Source organism: Natrix helvetica (genome assembly GCF_964273705.1).
Source record: "Natrix helvetica genome assembly, chromosome: 5".
In the NCBI taxonomy this organism is placed as follows: Eukaryota; Metazoa; Chordata; class Lepidosauria; order Squamata; family Natricidae; genus Natrix; species Natrix helvetica.
In genome coordinates this window covers 16,894,764-16,911,086 of record NC_138551.1, presented here as the reverse complement: position 1 = coordinate 16,911,086, position 16,323 = coordinate 16,894,764, and the positions used below count along the sequence as shown (strand labels likewise).

Genomic DNA, 16,323 nt, shown 5'->3' with positions numbered 1-16,323 from the left:
AGCAAATGGTCGTGTGAGCCTCTGCAGGAAGCAACTTTGTTTATTCTGGTCTATTCAAACTCTTAAGAAGCTCCATTTGATTCTGTGCTCCGTTTGACCTTGCAAAACTAATTGGCAGTTAGGTCTTTGGCAGCGTTTCAAGGGAGATAAAGGTGGTTGCTTATCAGCATTACCCTAAAAGACTCTGGAAGACATCTGTCGGACTCTTCAGAGACTGTTTGTGGATCATTACGGGCTGTGAATGAACATTATTCAAAGCCATTTAAATAAAAAGGTTTTTGGGACTAACTAAGCATGTGCCTTTTACTGTTTCAGGAAGCCTAGGTCAGAACAGGCTAAATATATTTTTCCCTGTCCATCTTTTTATTTAACAACTTTTTTCTTCCTAGCATTTTCCCATTAATCCATTTTGTGTGTGTGTGTGTGTGTGTGTGTGGGAGCAACTCACAGTCTCCTGGTTTCTAGCCTGGTGCCTTTATCACTAGACTAAACTAAGTTCTGAGCAAAATGTGTTCTTCAAAATGGAAAGGGATGTTCATAAAATTCATAGTATCCTGACCTCTGGGCTATTTGGAATGGGCTTATTTCAAGGAGAGATCATTTGGAACAGCCAGTTTCCAAGGTGGATTTGCAAATGGAGTTTTAAATGTTGGACGGCTATGCACACTTGAAAGAACAATATCCAGTGTTTCAGTGCCATTATATTGCCGCTGCCTCCTCTTCCTCCTCCACATTGGCTTTGAACCATATGCTGTTTTTATATGGATCCCAATTTCAACCAGTACTGGAGCACCCAGAAGGTGGAACCAGCAAACCTTCTTTTTCTGATTTTTTAAAATGTCAGGCTAAGTCCAAGGATGACATCGAACAATTTAGCGAGAGTTCAGTACTCTCTTTAGTTACACACAGCAGACAGAATCTTGCCATACTAAACCCTTACTACTGCTGGCCTAATGCATATATACCCTGAGAGATCTTAGGCAGAGGTTATTCTATCTCTCTTCCTTTGTCTCCTAACCCATTCTGGGCTGGGCTGCCTCTTGTTTCCCTCCACTTTCTGGAATGTGCTCCTTCGTTCCTGGGAAACCTGCCATTTCACTGCAGTCCATCATCCCAATTCCCCTCTGTGGGCACCATCTCTCTCATTTGCACCTCCTTGTGACTGTTTCATGTTTTTTCAAAGTATCAAGTTGTGCAGGATTTAAGAACTGTACCATAATTCTGTGGTTCTATTCTATTCATCCATACTGTACTGCCAATGATAAAAGTTTGTTAAGCTAAATGTGTCCACACCCACCTAATTAACCACTTCTTGCCTCCAATGAATATGCAGCTGTATTTGCTTAACCTACAGTTGTGCTTAAAAGTAGGAAGAGAGAGTGAGAGAGAGCCCTTGTTGTTGTTGTTGTTGTTAATTGTGAAGTCATGTCCGACCCATCACGACGCCATGGACAACATTCCTCCAAGCCTTCCTTCTCATTAGGTGGCCAAAGTATTTGAGTTTCATCTTCAGGATCTGGCCTTCTAAAGAGCAGTCAGGGTTGATCTCCTCTAGGACTGACCGTTTTTATTGTCTTGCAGTTCAAGTGACTTGCAGGAGTCTTCTCCAGCATCATAGTTCAAAGGCCTCAATTCTTTGGCACTCAGCCTTTCTTATGGTCCAACTTTCACAGCCATACATTGGAACTGGGAAAACCATAGCCTTGACTATACGCACTTTTGTTGGCAGGGTGATGTATTAAAAATGGTATTAGAGCTGTTTTGCGGGAAAGAACAGTTTTATTTCTGCCTTTACCTACAAAATGCATAGAAAGTTGAAAATTAATAGCAACCAATCTACAGTAGCAGAGCAGAAAATAAAAGGATATGGTTATTGCAAGAAGCATCTGCCTCACTTTTTCTCTCAGAGAGCAGAGAACAGAAAAGCACCAGGCCTTCACAAAAAATCAAGTATTTCTCCATTCCCCCTTGCAGAGTAAAGCATGTTCTTCTCTTCTTCACTCAGCATTGGCAAGAGAGAGAGAGAGAGAGAGAGAGAGAGAGAGAGAGAGATTGTGAAAACAATGTCTAATCTTAGTTTGAGACAACCCCGCCCCCTAATTTTGGATGAAATGACAAAAGAAGTATTTTTAAGAAAACATGCCTTACTCTATGGACCAAGGTAAAGTGCTTTACATATTCCTTCATGCTGTTCTCTCCAGATTATGATAGAGATAAAGTCTCCAACAAATTGAGTCTGCTTTCTTGTAAATTGGTGGAGAGGCATATACAGATAGTTCTCAACTTACAATAGCAATAGCACTTAAACTTATATACCGCTTCACAGTGCTTTACAACCCTATCTAAGTGGTTTACAGAGTCAGCATATTCCCCCCAACAATCTGGGTTTTCATTTAACTGACCTCAGAAGGATGGAAGAGTCAGTCAACCTTGAGCCTGGTGTGTTAGATCTGGGCAACGAGAGACAGACTGCGGACACGAAGTGACTTAACAGCTCTTTATTAGTAGTAATAGTGATCCAGCTTGTTTGGTAGTCGGAGGGTTCCCCTTTTATAGGGATTGGGCACGCCCCTCGACCAATCAGAGGGATACCTGTTTCCCGCTGTAGGAGCGGACCAGAGGGAAGACTTATCCCAATATATGTTAATATCTAACACCCCTCCCCTCCTAGATGGGACGTTGCGGTAGGTAACATAATCTTTTAGGTAGGTGGGTGTTTGTCTTGCTCGGGAGGAACGTCGTAGTTCGGGTTGGCTTGAAGTGGTTGCAGGACTGGGTGCGGGTTGGTTTGACGTAGTTGCAGGATCGGGTGCTTTTTCTATTTCCCGTTCTGGAGGTCTTGTGCCTTCGTTGCTCGGGCGTTCAGGAGTTTGTTCGGCTGCGCTGTCTGGGGGTTGCTCTGCTACGTGTGTGTAGTCTTGTTCCACGCTTGGCTCGCCGGCGTCGTTGTTTCCTATGCTGGGGTTTTCTTGTGGCTGACTTTCCATAGACAGGAAACTTTCGCCTTCATTTCTAAGGTTGTAGTGTGCTAGGCGACCCCGCAGTTGATCGATGTGCCTTTTCCAATTCCGCCCATCTTCTAGCTCTAGCAAATATGATCGTGGACCCGTGATGCCTATGACCTTTGCCGGCATCCATAATGTTCCCCCCGTGTAGTTGTGAGCGTATACTGAATCCCCTACTCTGAAAGACCGGACCTTACTTGTAGAGTCTGGGGGAGCCGTGGCAGAGTAATTCGGGTGGAGCCGGTCTAGGTGAGACCGTAGGCGACGGCCCATGAGTAGTTCAGCGGGGCTCCTACCCGTCGTTGCGCTCGGGGTAATGTGTTGAATGAGGAGGTAATGGTCAATGCGTGTTTGCCAATCACCTGGACCCATCCTGGCGAGGGCCTCTTTTGCGAATCGCACCATTCTCTCCGCCTGTCCGTTTGATGCTGGATGGAATGGCGCGATGAGGGCATGCCAGATTCCCAACCCTGCTAAAAATGTTTCAAAGTGCATGGCCGTGAATTGGGGCCCGTTATCGGATACGAGGAGATCTGGCAGGCCATGGGTGGCGAAGAGTCGCCGTAGAACCTTTATGACTGCCTCTGCCGTGGTTGAAGTCATTAGGACTACATCTAGCCACTTTGAGTATGCATCCACAACTATAAGGAAAGTCTGACCTTGGAATGGCCCTGCGAAATCGATGTGTATTCGCGACCAGGGTGCTTTGGGTTTCTCCCATTCTGTGGCGGGCGCTTCCGGGGGTGCTGGTCTCGATTCCTGGCATGGGTCACAAGTGGCCACCCACTCCTCTATTTCTTTGTCCATGTTTGGCCACCACACGTAACTTCTTGCTAACGCCTTCATTCTAACAATCCCCGGATGACCCATATGTAAAGCATCTAATACATTTTTACGTAAAGCCTGCGGAATAACAACTCGATCCCCCCACAACAAACATCCTTGTAGTACTGAGAGCTCGTCCCGTTTCGACCAAAACATTTTGAATTCCGGGCCCACATTTCCCTTTGGCCACCCCCTCCAAACCCAAGTTTGAACTTGCTTTATTAAATTGTCTTTAGAGGAGAACCTTGCAACATCGTAGGAAGAAACCGGTCCCGAATCCAAACAGTCAATGAGCAATACCGGTACTTCTGGAGTGGGGTCTGGCAGAATGTCAGGTAATGGGCAACGGCTGAGTGCGTCTGCGTGTCCAAGAGTGGAGCCCGGTCGATGTATCAATTTGTATGAATATGCAGCCAGGAAAACAGTCCACCTGGTCATGCGAGGAGAAAGGGAGACCGGAGTGGGGCGGTTTCCCGCCAAAAGTCCCAACAGCGGTTTATGATCTGTGATCAGTTCAAAATCGCGGCCGTAGAGGTATTCGTGGAAACGCTTTACTCCCGCGACGGCAGCCAGCGCTTCCCTGTCCATTTGGCTGTAATTTCTTTCGGCCGATGAAAGAGTTCTGGAGTAGAACGCGATGGGTGCTTCTTTTCCGTCGGGCATCCTGTGGCTGAGGACTGCTCCAACTCCGAAAGGTGATGCGTCGCAGGTCAATACCAGCGGTAGGGTCTGGCTGTATTGAACAAGCAATGAGTCAGTGGTGAGTAGACGCTTTACTCCGGCGAAAGCTGCAGCTTCGGATCGTCCCCATTTCCATGGTGCGTTCCTCTGGAGTAGACGGTGTAGTGGCTCAGCAACGGTCGCCTTCTGTCTCAGAAAAACGCTGTAGAAGTTAAGTAATCCGAGGAAGGCCTGCAACTCGGTCTGATTTCGTGGTGTGGGGGCGTCCTGGATCGCCTTAATTTTCTTTGAAGTGGGGTGTATTCCCTGACCATCGATTCTATAACCCAGGAATTCTACGCTAGGCACGTTAATTTGGCATTTTTCTTTTTTAAGGCGGAGACCCTTTTCTCTGATTCTGGCCAAAACAGATCTGACTCTTTTGTTTAATTGCTCCTCGTTTGCAGCTGACACCAAGATGTCGTCAAAATAGGGGACGACTCCTGGTATCCCTTGCAACAGTCGTTCCATAACGCTCTGGAACAATCCTGGGGCAATGCTAACGCCGAATTGTAGCCGGTTGCATTTGAATGCTCCTCTATGCGTCACTATCGTTTGGGCCTCCGCTGTGGCGCTATCAACTGGCAGTTGCTGGTAAGCTTGTGCCATGTCTAACTTTGCAAATACCTTTCCTGGCCCCAACGAGTGCAATAAGTGCTGTACTACTGGCACAGGATATGCGCTCTGTTGTAGCGCGACATTAATTGTGCACTTATAGTCCGCGCAGATGCGGACTGATCCGTCTGGCTTGACTGGGGTCACGATGGGCGTTTCCCAGCGCGCGTGATCTACCAGCTCAAGGATTCCTTGCTCCACTAACTTATCTATCTCTTTGTCTATTTTAGGGCGGAGTGCAAAAGGCACTCGTCTCGGTTTAAGTCGGATTGGCGCCACTTTAGGGTCTAAATTGAATGATATTGGTTTACCCACATACTTACCAAGACCGGGGCTGAACACATCCTCAAATTCCTTAAAAATCTGTTCAGCGCTGCTGTTTCTTACGGCGTTGATCCCGGTGACTTCTAACCCCAGGGCTTCAAACCAATCAAGCCCCAGAAGGTTCTGCAATGGCGCGCTGGCGATGGTCACGGGCAGCTGGGCTTCGATGTCCTTGAAACGGATGTGGAATGTGCCTTGGCCCACGATGGGGACTTGGTTCCCCTGGTAGTCTCGTAGCAGGACGTCTGGAGCGTGTAGTTGGCTCTTTCTGAGGCTAGGGATAGCCTGTTTCATGGATGCCCATGAAATGATCGTCAGGGTCGATCCTGTGTCGACTTCTAGCTCGCAGGGTGAGCCCTCCAAGAGGACTGTGACTCTCAGCCTTTTGGGCCGCTTAGGGCGGACTTGATGTATTGTGGTGAGATACGTTCGGAACTCCTCTCTCTGGGTCAACTCTATCTCATCGTCTACATCCTGAAAATACTCTCGTTGAGCGTCTTGATAGAACGCTCGTTCAGCTCTTTGTGTGTATTCTCTCTGGGGATACGCTCGCTCAACTCCTTGTGAGTAATCTCTCTGGGGATACGCTCGTTCAGCTCTTTGGAAATGTTCTCTCTGGGTAAACACTTGTGGATTTCTCTCTGGGCGCCCTTTTTGATTTCGCCAAGCCCCTGGGTTGGGCTTCTGTTGGCGGTACATGGGTGGCTGCCGTGAGGCAGGGACTCCGCTCCGGCACACTCGTGCGATGTGCCCAAGTTTGTTGCAATGCGAACAAACAACGTTCCTGAACCTACAAGTAGACCTGGGGTGATTCCCTCCGCAACTTGCGCAGGGCGGCAAACGGGATCCGGGTCTCCCCCCAGGCCTCAAGTGACTGCTCTGCATCAGGTGACTGTCCTCGAACTCGGGATTCTCGTAGTCAGGGCTTGCGTCCTCGTAGTGCACTCTGGTTTGCCTTGCTGCTGGCTGGTTTATGTTGGCCCCTCGTTGTATGGTTACAGATGATTTCTCCGCTGATTCTGACGCTCTTGCTTCGTTTAACGCTGTCTGTAGGGTTAAATTCGGGTTTGCCAACAGCTTCTTTTGCAGCGAACTGTCTCTTAACCCACAGATGAGTTGCTCTAAGATGTGTTCTTCCAGATCCCTGTATTCGCAGTGAGCTGCTGCTTTTCGTAGGGCTGCAACATATTGATTAATGGATTCTCCCGCCTTCTGAGTCCTCATGTTGAATTCTTTGCGGCAGACGTGGCGGGAAGGTTTTGGCGCGTAGTGAGTTTGCAGAGTCTGTTGCAACGTTGTCCACGATACTGCTTGTATTGGAGTAGGCGCGGTGAGGTCTCTGGCCGTATTGAAGACTTCTTTTCCGCAGTAGCCGAGGAAGATGTTTTTCTTCCTCGCATCGGTGATCCCCGTGTATTCGTTCGCTTCGAGGAAACACTCGAAACGAATCATGAAGGCTTCCCATTCGTCGTTTGCTGGGTCGAAAGGAGCGGGGGGAGCATGCATCGCCATCTTCTCTGTTTGAATTTGCCGCGCTGCGGTGATCTGAGATGGCTGTCGGAATTGCTGCCGAATTCCTGGGCTGGATCATATCCGGAGATTCTGGAGGTAGCGTTCTTCGTCCTATCTGTCTCTCGATCCCACCTTCGTCGCCAATGTTAGATCTGGGCAACGAGAGACAGACTGCGGACGCGAAGTGACTTAACAGCTCTTTATTAGTAGTAATAGTGATCCAGCTTGTTTGGTAGTCGGAGGGTTCCCCTTTTATAGGGATTGGGCACGCCCCTCGACCAATCAGAGGGATACCTGTTTCCCGCTGTAGGAGCGGACCAGAGGGAAGACTTATCCCAATATATGTTAATATCTAACATGGTGAGATTCGAACTGCCAGATTGCAAGCAGCCTGCAGTCAGCAGAAGTAGAATGCAGTACTGCATTCTAACCACTGCACCACCGCAGCTCATAAAATGCAAATGAACCCAAAATGTCTGTTGTTAAGTGGGACATTTGTTGAGTTTTGCCCATTTTACGACCTTTCTTGCCACAGTTGTTAAGTAAAAAACAGTAACTTAACAACTGCATCACTAATGTAACAACTGGGATGATTCACTTAACAACTAGAGCAAAAGGTCATAAAATGGGACAAAACTCACTTAACAAATGTCTGACTTAGCAACATAAATTTGAGTTCAATTGTAGTCTTATAGAAATTTCATGCAGAGCCTTATAGAATTTTTTTTAAAATTCACAATTACCCTCCCCCAAATGGATTGTGCCATCTTTTCTCATACCCATTGAACTCCTTCTCTATCTACTCCCCACAAATAATTTGCAGAGAATAGTAGATGCAACAAAGAATGTGGATCTGAAATTTAATTTCTTGAACACACGATAGAAAATATGGAGTGAATTTGTGTGCTAGTTATACAGAAATGGCAAAAAAAATAGATGAATGTTGTGTTCCCAGGTCGAAAATTTACTAAATGAGAAAAACTTTAAAGACATCTGTTTGCTGTAGAAAGGTTATATGGTCCATTGTAAAGAATCAATGTTCATTGAAAGAAGTGAAAATGGATTTTATATAAGAACTCGTGTTCTATCCCCTTTGCTACTTGAAATTGGGAACTAGCCATGTTACTAGAAATGTGAAAAATAAGATGAATACAATGGAAATGGACTAACCTAAGAGCTGTGTATTCTAAAAGTAAGGATAAGAATGAATGGGTGCTGAATGAAGGAGAACTGGATGTGAAACTTAAGGCCATAATGAAGTATGCTGAAGTGGTTTGGCCTTACAGAGAGAATGAGTGATGATAAAATTGTACTGAAGGAGGAGTGAATGGATCAACAGCCAGTGGAAGATAGAGAAAACTTTTTTTTTCAGATGGAGCCAAAGTGATTGTGTTGATGAAAAATTTAAAAAGGCAAAGGGTGTGTGCAAAACAATTGATGGATGGGGTGGAAACAATCATTTTTGCAAAGTTAGAATCCAGAGTTTGCTTTACTTTTACTACTTTTTGTGCTTTGTCCAATGTTTCTTACCCCAAAAGGGAGGAGTGTGATATGTGTCTGTGTATGTATTTTGTATGTATTTTACATTTACACACACACACACACACACACACACGTGTACAGAAATAAATACATTATGTACACTTCAATACAGATATGTATTTATATACTTTGGGATCCAAATTAATTAATTGCACATGTTCCTGCTTGTGCTGTTAATAGCAATAACACTTCGCAATAACACTTAGACTTATATACTGCTTCACAGTGCTTTTACAGCCCTCTCTAAGCAGTTTACAGAGTCAGTATATTGCCCCGAACAATCTAGCTCCTCATTTTACCCACCTTGGAAGGATGGAAGGCTGAGTCAACCTTGAGCCTGGTGAGATTTAAATGCCAAATGGCAGGCAGCTGGCAGTCACCAGAAATAACCTGCAGTACTACACTCTAACCACTGTGCCACCAAAGCAGTTAATGCCGTTAATATTACTCCTGAATCCCAATGTTTTGTTACAATTCCCTCTTGTCACACCATATTAACCTCCCTGTCCCTTATTATGCAAGGCAAGAGTTATAGTTTTGGGGAGAACTCTCTGTGCCAGCCTATAGCTTTGCTGTATCTTATTTTAAAGAAGGATAAATTGATTCTACTCACTTGGCAAAAATCTCACATCCTATAGAGTTCATAAACACCTTAATCTGGCATCAAAATGGCAAGCAATCTCTCTGGGGTGGGGTGGGGGTATTCCACAGCTAAGATGCCCAGTGAACAAAGCCTCATTCAGTAGCTATGCATGAGAGTGAGTTTCTTCTACTGGCTAAGAAGCAAGGCTAAGAACAGGAGATTGTGAGTTCCAGTCCCACCTTAGGCACACAGCCAGCTGGCTGTCCTTGGGCCAGTCAAGTTCTCTCAGCCCTAGGAAGCAGGCAATGGCAAACCACTTCCAAAAATCTTCCCAAGAAACTTGCTGAGACTTATCCAGGGAGTCTCCACAAACAAACAAAAACGAAAATGTAGTTCCTATACAGTGGAGCACACTAGAACTGCTTAACCAGGGAAGCTAATAGCTTCTGAAAACAAGAAGATCAAGGCAAATTGGCACTGTTGTGATGCTTATGGAAGTAGAGACACTCACATCAACCCACATGCCATGTCAAGGGTGAGAGATGAAGGGAAGTCATGTGAAAGTACTTCATCCTGACAGATCAGTTTACACGGCCTTTTGGTTTAGTTATTGCCTAGCCAAAATGCTGCAAGGGTCTTTCTTTTTCCACATAGCACAAACCTGTTTCCAGTGATACACAAGCTCCTTGGCATCTCCACTTTCCTGATTGAATGCCCAAGGGAAAGCAAGAGCAGGGACCTCGTCCCTCTGAGCCATTTTGGTGGCTCAACTGTTATCAGAACTAAATGAGAGTTTTGCATTGAATAACTAAATGAGAGTTTTGCATTGAATAAGTTCTTTCTCCATAGATTTGGGGAAAATTGTCTACTCAGTTTCATTGTCCCTAAATATGGGCCAATATTAATGTGGAGAGAGTCATTTAAAAAAATAAAAAAAAAACACTTTTTGTGATGGTTATGGTGGAATTATTTTCAACAAGCTTTTTTTTTCTCTTTTGAGTCGCAGCTGCTTTTTTAAACTCTTTAAATTGTTCTAGTGAACAGCATAAGCTGTGTAGGTGTAGCAGACTTGAGAAATTTTTATAACTGTGTGTTATAAAAGCAACCCGCGTGCTGCTTGAGATTTGCTAATAGGCCTTGCTTTCTGCTGTGTTTGTGATGCTAATGCAAATACATTTGGCAAATTCTGATTTGTGCTGTTTCTGACAGAAGCACATCAATACATTCACCTCCCCCTCCTTTTTTTTTACTTCTTTAACTCACACGTGGGGGAAAACAGCTTTTTTTTTGCACCTTTAATTGGGCTAATTAAACATGAGTGAAAGCTCAAATTATGACTATGTGCATGATTTTTTCTTTAAAAGACAGACTCAGAAATGGAATAGGAGAAGAACTCTGTACCTGAACATTTTAACAAATGAGCACCATTTGTGATTTGCATGAGATCGTCAGCGGCATCAAATTTAGAAGCCATTCAAATGATTGGGGTGAATTTTATAACTGGCAAGTTTTCTCCACTTAAAAATGAAAGTGTTGAAATAGCACCAAAGGATGAAGTCAATGAAGGTAGTTCTCAACTTCCAACTATAGTTGAGACTGGAATGTCTGTTGCTAAACAAGAAGGGATATATGGTATAGTTGGTTAGATATAGATGCAAAGATTAGAAAGGTAAGGAGGAAAGACGATTAACAAACCAGAAATAAATATAGGTACAAGGCCAGATAGAAGAATACTTACTGTATAAAAGTGTAAATTAAAATATACAGAATGATAAATATATAGAACTATATTAGAAATAATAGATATAAACATGCTACTGTATGAATATGCTTGTATGAATAAGAGATAAATAGTCGGAATGAGGAGGTATAATGCTATGTATATTGTATAGCTTAAGAGAAAGAAGGACTAGGGGAGACATGATAGCAGTGTTCCAATATCTCAGGGGTTGCCACAAAGAAGAGGGAGTCAAACTATTCTCCAAGGCACCTGAGGGTAGAACAAGAAGCAATGGGTGGAAACTAATCAAGGAGAGAAGCAACTTAGAACTGAGGAGAAACTTCCTGACAGTTAGAACAATTAATCAGTGGAACAGCTTGCCTCCAGAAGTTGTGAATGCCCCAACACTGGAATTCTTTAAGAAGATGTTGGATAGCCATTTGCCTGAAACGGTATAGGGTTTCCTGCCTAGGCAGGGGGTTGGACTAGAAGACCTCCAAGGTCCCTTCCAACTCTGCTATTGTATTGTATTGTATTGTATATTGTATAAATATACAACCAGTATATCATTGTTGCAAAGCTGAAAGTGTGATGCAAAATGCAAAAAAAAAAAAAAAGTACAATAAAAATATTTTTAAAAAGGTTGTTAATTGACAACCTTCTTGTTTAGCAACAACTTGCTAATCGCTTCAGTTTTGGCCATTAAGCAAATCTGATTTCCCCCCTTGACTTTGCTTGTTGGAAACCACCTGGGAAGGTTGGCAGATGATAATCCCAGGATCCTGGGTTGCTGCTACTATCATAAATACCTGCGGTTGCCAAATACCCAACAGTGGGATACTGTGTCATTTGTAAGTGTGAGGATCGACTGTAAGTCACTTCGTTCAGTGCTGTTGTAACTTCAGATTTTTACTAAACAAAGTTGAGGACTAGCAGTAAATATATTTATGAATCTGATTTTCTCAGTCTAAAGTGGCAATCCGCAATGCAGTGGCAATCACTAAACAGAAGAGAATAAGAGAAAGGGCATTGGAAGTCTTCTAGTCCAACCCCCTGCTCAGGCAAGAAACCCTGTACCAGTGATGGTGAACCTATGGCACGCGTGCCACAAGTGGCAAATGGAGCCATTTGTCAGGGCACGTGAAGCCATTTGTCAGGGCACGCATACGCGCGCTGGCCAGCTGAGTTCACCTTTTTAAAAGCTATTTTTCACCTTCCTCAGGCTCCAGAGGCTTTATAGGACCCTGGGGAGGGCAAAAAGAGCCCCCCCCCGGAGGCTTCAGGGACCGTCCGGAGGCTTCCCTGAAGCCTTCGGAACGCTTAAAACCAACCTCCGAGCAAACCGGAAGTCACTTCTGGTTTGCTTGGAGGGTGGTTTTAAGCGCTCCGAAGGCTTCAGGGACCGTCCGAGGCTTCCCTTGATGCCTTCGGAGCGCTTAAAACGACCCTCCAAGCAACCCGGAAGTCACTTCCTGTTTGTTCGGAGGGTGGTTTTAAGCGTTCCGAAGGCTTCAGGGAAGCCTCCAGACGGTCCCTGAAGCCTCCGGAGGGCCTCCGGAGGGGGAACGGGGGAGGCTCTTTTCACCCTCCCCAGGCTCCTATAAAGCCTCTGGAGCCTGGGGAGGGCGAAAAAAGCATGTAAAAATGGGGGGTCGTGCGTTGTGCGCGCATGCGCACTGGGGGGGCGCGTTGCATTATGGGTGGGGCACGCCCACACACGACCCCCCTGCGCTCCCCCCACTTGTGGCACGCGAGCCAAAAAAGGTTCGCCATCGTTGCCCTATACCATATAGAGGAGCACAACTCAAAACGCACTGATGATGTCTCCTCAAATGGTAATGAAACATTTGCAACCAAATTGCCAAACTCCGAGCTCAAGCCAACAGCCTAACTACCATCCTGAGCTACTAATATTCAAACACATTTCAACCCTATACCATTTCAGACAAATGGTTCTCCAATCTCCTCTTAAAAACTTCCAGTGTTGGAGCATTCACAACTTCTGGAGGCAAGTTGTTCCACTGATTAATTGTTCTCATGGTCAGGAAATTTCTCCTTAGTTCTAAGTTGCTTCTCTCCTTGATTAGTTTCCACCCATTGCTTCTTGTCCTGCCCTCAGGTGCTTTGGAGAATAGCTTGACTCTTCTTCTTTGTGGCAGCCCCTGAGATATTGGGGATATTGGGACACTGCTATTATATCACCCATAGTTGAACATTTTTTTATATTACAGAACAATATGAAAACAGGTATAACTCTTTTAAAAGAAATACGCAGGTGTTTTTTTTTCTCTCTCTCACAAGAATAGATTCTTGCCACCTGGCATGTTCAGATATAAATACATGTTCTTAATAGAAATAAGTTTCATTAGCAGTTTGGATTATGGGTGACAACTGTTCATGCAGTAACTGTTATAAAAACAAAGATAATGAACTGGAAAGGATAAGAATCTTTCTGGAACCTGTCATCTAAATTAGTATTGCTTTTTGATCTTCACATGCAGTTCTTAAAAAAAGGGGCAGTACATGCATGATTGGCTGAGATGGTGCAGACCATTTAAAGAGCATCCCTCCTTACCCAAAAGAGACATGGTAGCTCAGTGGTTAGGACACAAGTCGAGGGCTGTCAAACTCGCGGCCCTTGGGTGAGATGCGTCATGCACTGGCCTTGCCCAAACCTGGTTTAGCAAAGGGGAAAAACATGCATAATACATCATGTGAAGCCACCATGATGATGTGAGTTTGACACCCCTGTTTTAGACCAGTAAAGACCAACAGCTTGACAGTTCAAAACCCAAGGGCCACAAGATAGTTCCTGTCACTTGTCCCAGCTCTTGCCGACCTAGCAGTTTGAAAGCATGTACATTAAATGCAAGTAGATGAATAGGTGCCCTGTACAAGCATGTGGGGAGGTAACAGCATTCCACGTTTTGCCATCTCCTCTGTGCTTCAATGTAATATCATTCTGGCCACATAACTGCGGAAACAACTGCAGACAATGCTGGTTCTTTGGCTGAAGAAACAGAGATAAGTGCACTACCCCCTAAAGTCGGTCACGACTAGTGGGCTAAAACCTGCAGGGATCCCTTCACCTTTCACCTCCTTACCTAGACACTGACAGGTGTTGTGCTGCACAGCAGTTCATCCTTAAGAGGCCCCTGTCTTGTGTTCATACTGGCTTGTCTCTAAAATGTCTTAATAATATCCTGTCTTGAATGAGACACTTAGAAACAGCTTGCAAATTATTCAGTTCAAGCTGCAGGTTACAACATCCTCCGCTTCACTGCTGCGTCCTCTCACCAGTTTGCTCCAGGAACCAATTACCAGTCACTTTCGTTAAACCTCCCAAATGCACATATAAGCAGCTTTGAAGCAGTGCACCGGTGAACTTTCTTTTAAAAAGAGAGGGGGGGGAAAAGCCAAGAGGGAAAGTAGATACATCATGGAAATAAAACAGTATTTTTTATTTTATTTTATTTTATTTAAAAAGGGGGAATTTCCAGGTTTTAAATTGGAGATGTTTTGCAGGTCAGGCACATGTTAAACCACCGTGCTAGTGAGAAACCTTTGCTGTAACTGACTTTATTCAGGAGAAGTTGGGAAAATGAGGCTGGGGGCATCCTTTTCTCCTTAAAGCAGCCAATCAAAGCGAAGAGGTCTTCTTAAAGAAAGTGAAGTGAAACAAGAAAGACAAGAGTAGCTATTCGGTCAACAGAAATAGGAAAACACCACCTTGAAAACAGGAAGAAAGCTTGCCTAAAGATTCCGTTTTATGGTGAGCATGATGCAGCATTGAGAGAATACAGAAAAATAGTGAGCAATTCTCTTCTACCGGTGGCATGCTGGACTTTCCCCACCTATCAGTTGTAAGGAAGGCTCAAATCTAGGAAGGCCCCACAGGCACTTGCACAACACCTGTTTAACAACAATAACATGGTTTCCTGATGGAAAGCCAAATGGGTTGCTGAATGCCCAGACTCAGGAAGATATATAGAAGAACCTGCACAAAAGCTGCCAGGTTTCTTAACTACCCTGCCAGCAATGGACAATACCGAATGTTGTCACACAGCACCTGCCAGGAGTCATTGCATTTAACAGATTTAACATATGAACAGAGTTGCAAGGGACCTTGTAGGTCATCTAGTCCAACCCCCAGCCCAAGCAGGAGACCCTACCCCATTTCTGACAAATGGCAGTCCAGTCTCTTGAAAGCTTCCAGGGATGAAACTCCCACAACTTCTGAAGGCAACTTCTGTTCCATTGGTTGATTGCTCTCACTGTCAGAACATTTCTCCTTATTTCTAGATTGAATCTTTCCTTGATCAGTTTCCATCCACTGTTCCTTGTCTGGCCTGGGAAAATAGCTTGACCCACTCCTCTCTGTGACAACACTTCAAATATTGGAAGACTGCTATCATGTCTCCCCTGGTCCTTCTCTTCACTAGATTAGCCATGCCCAGTTACTGTAACCATTCTTTATATGTTTTAGCCTCCAATCCATTAATCATCCTGGTTGCTCTTCTCTGCACTTTTTCTAGAGTCTCAGCACCTTTTTTATAATGGGGTGACCAAAACTGGATGCAGTATTCTTAGTCAGTCTCCAGAGGGAGGGAGGGAGGGAGGGAGGGAGGGGAGAGAGAGGGAGAGAGAGAGAGAGAGATGCACACACACAAACAGACACCCCCCCCCCTCCAAGGCAGCCACATCCCTTCACTGATTTGCTTTCCACCCCCAGGAGCATAACAAATAAAAGTTTAATTTGTGTGCATTGTTTAATGGACTACTAAATTGGCCATGCACACCCAGTCAAATGACCACCAAGCCACACCCACCCAGTCACATGACCACCTAGTCACACTCAGCCAGCCAGTTGCGTCGCCCCCCCCCCAGTCTGACTGACCGTGAATTGGCCCCCTGTTAAAAAAGTTTGAGGACCCCTGGTGTACATAGTAAGTCCATGTTCGTTATGCCATGTGCTAAATAAACTGTGGTGAGCCAGAGACCTCCAAAAATGGTGATTGATCTGTCCTGGCAACGGGGCAACCTGGAAATGTGGATAAAAACCCCTTTCCAAGAGGGGTTGCTTGCTTCCTTGCTGTTCAACCCAGGATTTCTATCTGCTCAATTTTGACAAAGGATTTTTTCCCCAATTCAGATTTTTCTTCTCAGATTTTAAGGTCCAAGGTTCTAAAAATAACTGATTATTGCATTTCTGATAACTAAATGTTGTTGCCACCTACTCTATGTCCACCGTTTTCCCATCACAGTTATTTCACATATTGATCCTATTTATCCTTAACATGTATACAGGTAGTCCTCAACTTACGACCACAATTGAGCTAAAATTCGTTGAGCAGTTATTAAATTGGTGATATAGTTGTTAAGTGAATCTGGCTTTCCCTGATGACTGTGCTTGTCAGATGGTTGCCAAAGGTGATCACGTGACCCCGGGACACTGCAACCGTCATAAATATGAGTCA

The 16,323-nt window shown here is 44.7% G+C and overlaps 1 protein-coding gene across 4 annotated transcripts in view; it reads left to right on the top strand.

Annotated features, from left to right (window-relative positions):
• The window catches only part of NLGN1 (neuroligin 1), an 835,713-nt gene that overhangs the window by 348,447 nt on the left and 470,943 nt on the right, over positions 1-16,323 (top strand). Inside the window, exon 1 of one of the 4 annotated variants that reach the window (XM_081953456.1) lies at positions 35-152. The exons of the other annotated variants lie outside the window; for them this stretch is intronic. The gene's annotated coding sequence lies outside the window, so the exon portion shown is untranslated. Of the gene's footprint in view, positions 1-34; positions 153-16,323 lie in introns of those variants that run through there. 4 annotated transcript variants of the gene reach the window in all.